The sequence below is a fragment of the Delphinus delphis genome, unplaced genomic scaffold, assembly GCF_949987515.2.
Source record: "Delphinus delphis unplaced genomic scaffold, mDelDel1.2 scaffold_581, whole genome shotgun sequence".
In the NCBI taxonomy this organism is placed as follows: Eukaryota; Metazoa; Chordata; class Mammalia; order Artiodactyla; family Delphinidae; genus Delphinus; species Delphinus delphis.
This window is the reverse complement of record NW_027193202.1, coordinates 23,745-29,744: the sequence shown is the minus strand read 5'-3', so window position 1 is coordinate 29,744 and position 6,000 is coordinate 23,745.

Sequence of the window (6,000 nt, the reverse complement as noted above, 5' to 3'; positions counted from 1 at the left end):
CCCCACAGTCTGTGCCTAACCACAGCTCTAGACTTCTTCCTATGTCCTGGTTACCATTTGCTTATAAGCAAATGGCTCTGTAGACATACCCTCTCCTTTGATGCTCACAGCAGCCCCATTTGACAGTTGGGGAAACCTCAGGGCAGTGAAATGACTCTCCCAAGTTCACACAGCAGGTCAGCGCTGGGGCTGGGGAGTGATTGCAGGTCCGTCTGACTGCAGGTCCAGCACTGTTCCCACCACCACTCCTGCCTTCACAGAGAGCTGGGCGGGAGCGAGTAGGTGGGGTCCACTGCACAGCCCGAGGGACGGGGATGGCCCACAAAGCCCGCCTGCTCACCTCCACGTCTTTCTCTCTTGACAGCACAGCCTTAAAGGCAACCCTTGGCCTGTGGCTGCAGCTGCCTTCACTGGGGGTGGGGGTGGGAGTGTCATTTAGATTTCCCTCCTGCTACTGCTGAGTCATTTCTCCCTCGAGTCCTTGGAGTTAGCGGGAACCCCCCCCCAAGAAATGGAAGCTACTCAGAAGACCTCAGTTCAAAGTGGAGGAACTTTCCAGCCGTACGGGGGACTGCCTTGTGATGTGGTGGGGTCTCTGTAGTGGTTGGCGGTATTTGAGCAGAAACCGGATAACCATCTATGGGAGATTCCTGTCATGGGCAGAGACTGGGTCTAGGCCTTTAGAACCCTTCTAACTGTGAGATTTTATGAGTCACTGTAAGGTGAAATTTAGCCCATGCAGCAAGGTGGCTTAGTATGAGCTTTGGGGCCAAATTAGACATGGGCTCAAAACCTGGCTCAGCCACCTCGTGTGTTGCTGGAGACCCGTGGGCAAGCTTCCTCTCTTAGCTTCAGTTTCCTTGTTATAAGATGGAAATGATCATACCTACCTCATGAGATTGCTTTGAGTATTAGGGGTGATGTATATATTGTGCCCCGTAAAAAGTGGGAACTCAATCATGCCTACTATCATAGCCATTAAATGAATGGCCAAATCAAGGATTAAAGCCATGTGTTAACCAAAGTACCAAACGTTTGGATGCATAACATTTGGGGGAAACCAGATTTTTCTCTGACGGTGCCTGTCTCAGAAATAATCATCAAAAACACAAAATGTAAGTGGGTGAAAACAGGAAACAACTAGGGACTTCAGTGCCTGTGCCAACAACTGAGAATTGGCGTCTCTGACTCCGACGGGGTGTGTAAAATCATCTAAAGAGTCCCCGACTGGGAACAGGAATATTCTCTAAGACCTTGACAAGTCCCATTAGTTCTCTGCATGTGCAGCCCATGTGATGGGGAACTCACTACCTTCTGAGACTGTCCATAGGAAACTCCTCAAATTCCCTAAGGTGTTTCCTGCTGTTTGCCAGCTGGTAAATGTAATTTTCTAACAACTACATCTTCTAATTGAGACCAGACCCCAATATTATAGGAACCTTTATGACCACATGGCTGGCTGAGGGGAAAAGTGATAACCAGACAGGTCTGTGGAACATGTAAGTAGATCTTGGGCATCTTGGAAGCAGAGAGGTGGGACAACACCCTGTTAAGAGTGAGTTTCAGGGACTTCCCTGGTAGTCTGTCCAGTGGTTAACACTCCGTGCTCCCAATGCAGGGGGCCCAGGTTTGATCCCTGGTCAGGGAACTATATCCTGCATGCATGCCGCAACTGAGTCTGCATGCCACAACTAAAGATCCCGCATTCTGCAACTAAGACCTGGCACAGCCAAAATAAATAGATTAAATAAACTTAAAAAAAAAAAAAGGGTGAGTTTCAGAACCACACAAACCTCGATTTGAGTTCTGCTCTGCCACTTAGCTGTGTCCTTGGGCAAATCACTTAACCTCTTAGCCTCAACTTTCTCATGTGTGGAATGGAATTAATCATATCTCTGGGAATTCCTGGTGATCCAGTGGTTAGGACTCTGCTCTTCCACTGAAGGGGGCATGGGTTCGATCCCTGGTCGGGAAATTAAGATCCTGCAAGCCACGCGGTGAGCCAAAAAAAAAAAAAGCATATCTCCTTCACATGAGGATCAAATGAAATAAAGCCTGGAAAACACCTGGCATCCAGCATCTCCACATAGTATTTGTTTAATAGAATGGAACGAGGACTTCCTGGTGGCACAGTGGTTAAGAATCCGCCTGCCAATGCAGGGGACATGGGTTCGAGCCCTGGTCCGGGAAGATCCCACATGCCGCGGAGCAACTAAGCCCGTGTGCCACAATTACTGAGCCTGTGCTCTAGAGCCCGCGAGCCACAACTACTGAGCCCGTGTGCCAGAACTACTGAAGCCTGCACGCCTAGAGCCCGTGCTCTGCAACAAGAGGAGCCACCGCAATGAGAAGCCTGTGCACCTCAATGAAGAGCCACCCCCGGTCCCCACAACTAGAAAAAGCCCAGGCGCAGCAATGAAGACCCAACGCAGCCAAAAATAAATTAATTTAAAAATATATATATTAAAAAAAATAGACTGGAGCGGATATTTCATGGGAAGGGGCATCCTACAGGGTGGGAGCTCAGGCATTCTTATTCAAGTGTTGAAGGGAAGAGTGACTCTGGAACTTGGGGACATCTGGACTGACAATTTGTTTCCCCAAGCCAGGTAATTTCTATTAGTGGGTTTTGCCCAAAGAGTCAGGAAAGTTCCTGGTTGAGATGTTGGTGGCTTGGAACTGTGTTTCTGGAGTCCACCGAGTTCCTGGGGGGCCGTCCCGACCTTATGAAAGTTAGAACAAGCTTAACTGTACAAGCCACACTTTTTACCTTCCAAAACATGTTCACACTCACTTGCTCATTTGATCTTCAGGTTATGCTGTGAGATGAGCACAGATTTTGATCCTCATTTAGCAAGTGAGAAAACTGAGGCTCAGAGAAGGGAAGTAATATTTGAGTTTTGGGGTTTAGCTGCTGAGAAAGCGGTTGTGGACTCCCACTCTACCCATCACCATTTCCTAGTTCTTGAATCTTCCCTCTGGTGCCTGGGGCAAGACACTGCTTGGTGTCTCAGAGCATCAGCTTCCTTTCCTCCTCCCTAGATGCCTTTCCAGGCTCCTGCAACTCTGTGGGTGAAGTTTCTATACTTCCTCCAGCACTACCAAGTCCACTGTTCCTGCATTCTCTCTTGCTCACCCTTTCAACAAACACTAGCTGAGGACCAATATACTGTGTGCCAGGCCTGGTGCTAGGTGCTTGGGATAGAAATGAACAAAACACAGCCCATACCTTCGAGTTCACAGACTGGGTAGGGAGAAAACACATCATCAGCTAACTCCAAAGCTGTGTGATATACAAAGAGATGGAGTGAGAGCGTCTGGGGATCCCAAAGGACGACTGCCAAACCCTGTCTGGGATGTCCTTTTTGGCTTCCTGGAGGTGTCATTTGAATTTTCCTAAAGGATGAGTAGAAGTTAGCCAGGCAGAATCCAGTGGAGGCAGGAACATGTTCAGGTCTTGTGAGCAGTATGGGGATAAGTTATGAGAGCTGATGCTGGGGCTCAGCGGGGACCAGATCAGACAGGACACTGGCTGTCAGGCTAGGATGTCTGGGCTCTCTCTGTGGGCAGAGAGGAGCCACTCCAGGATAGATGCTGGGTCAGATTTGTGATTATAATGGAGTATGCTGCGGACACAAAAGACTGAATGGGGGACTTCCCTGGTGGCGCAGTGGTTAAGAATCCACCTGCCAATGCAGGGGACATGGGTTCAATCCCTGGTCCAGGAAGATCCCACATGCCGCGGAGCAACTAAGCCCATGCGCCACAACTACTGAGCCTGCGCGCACAACTACTGAAGCCTGCGCACCTAGAGCCCGTACTCTGCAACAAGAGAAGCCACTGCAATGAGAAGCCCGCGCACCGCAACGAAGAGTAGCCCCCGCTCACCGCAACTAGAGAAAGCCTGCGCGCAGCAACAAAGACCCAACGCAGCCAAAACTAAATAATTAAAAAAAAAAAAAAAAGACTGAAGGGAATTAGTAGCCTGTGGCAAAGAAAAAATGCGGTAAACAGGGAGAATGGAGAGGATGGGATGGATCCCACAAATATTTAGGGAACGATATTGATGGGACCAGGAGGAAGACTGGATGTAGGAAGTGGGGGAAGGGGTCAGGGATGGTGCTCAGGATTCCAGCTGTGATGATGGGGTCCAGGGTGGACAACCTAGGGTGGTGGGTGGGACAGAAAATGTTGGTTTCACTGCACAGAGAAGCGGAACACACCCAGGTCAGGGACTCAGTACTATGTGTGTCAGTGGTGTTCACCAGAGCTCCAGTGCAGCCTTCCCTGCTCCTGTGGGGAGGCTGCTAGCTCAGAACCTGCAAGCCGAGGCCAGCTCAGAAGCTGAGCTGCTAGTGTCACAATCTCCTTCCATCATAAGAAGACTTACCTCTTGGGCCCTTACTTTCTAATCTATAGAGTGAGGAGGTTGAGAAATACCAGAAGCAGAAGACCCTGGTTCATAAAGCTTTGAATCTTGCCGGACTGGCAGGTCCCCACTCACTGACTGTTATCTCACAGTTTCTTTTGCTGGCTCTCCCCACTCCAGGTCACCTCTAAATGCTAGCATGTGCTGGGGCTCAATCAGTCTCCTCCTCTGCTCAGTCCCTACAACAGCACTTCTCAACTCTAACGTGCACACAAATCACATGCAGATCTCATTGAAATTAGACTCTGACTGAGCAGGTCTGGGGATGGGCCCGAGATTCTGCACTTCTAACAAGCTCCCAGGTGATGCGGATGCTGCCGGTCCATGGACCACACTATGAAAGTCCAGCTTCCTGGCTCTACAAACTTTCTCCAAACTAATGACTCCCAAATTTATACTTCCAATCCAGACCTCTCTCCAGAACTCCGACTTCTAATTACAACTCTTGGTTGACACCTCCATTTGGATATCTTAAGGCATCTCCCAGAGTTCTCAAACCTGCTTCCCCCCAACTTCTCCTTCAGTACTCAACTGCTCGAGTCAAAAACCTACAAGGTATCTGTGCGTCTCCTTTTTCTCTTAGCCTCTACATCCAAACTGACAGCAAGCAAGTGCGGTCTACTTTACCTCCGAAGCATATCCGGACCCTGTCTTCTCCCTCCCCATCTCCACTCCCACCACCCTAGTCCAGGCGACCTCCTCTCTCGCGTGAGCTACTGCAGAAGCCACCGACCTGGCCGCCCTGCTTCTTGCCTGCCCTCTCCCCGCATCATTTCTCTACATGTTAGAGTCGTCTTTTTAAAATATAAATCAAATCATGTCACTCTCCTGCTTAATTAAATTCTTTTAGGAGCTAGCATCTCATCTAGAATTAAATCCTAACTCCTTACTCTGGCCTACATAGCCCAGCATGCCTGGCCCTGGCCCTGACACCACAGCCCTGTCAGCTTCTCTCCAGTCCCTGAGCATGGCCTGCCTGTTTCCTCCTTGGAGCCTTTGTCCTGACTCTGCCCTCTGCTTCCTGGTCCTGGCTGGGCCCTTCTCATCATTCAGATCTCAGCTTGTGGGTCACCTCCCCTGAGAGGCCTTCCCTGATCACCTCATCTCTCATCCCAATTTAACTCCGCATGTCTCATCAGTAGCTGACCTTTGTTTACTTGTCTGCTTCCCCACTGGAAGTAAGACCCAGGAAAACAATGACCTTGTTTTCCACTTGGTTCACCAGCATCTGGAACAGGGCCAGCATAGGTACTCAGAAAAAAATTGTGTTAGGAAATGTCATTCCCCTTCTGGGCCTCAGTTTCCCCATCTATTAAACAGGGATAATAATATAATAGCATCTTCCTCACAGGGTTGTTAAGATTAAGTGAGAAATACGTGTAAGGCCCTGGCACTTGGTCACTAGTGGCTAGTAATCCCATTACTACGATCAATACCATATTGGAATCCCTGACAGGAATGTGTGGGCAGAGCCAGCGGGACTCCCACATGCTCCCCAACTGAGCTCCAAGCAGCTGGGCCAATTGGCCCTGGCCCACTACTTGTCACTGCCAAAGTCCTCAACACCCAAT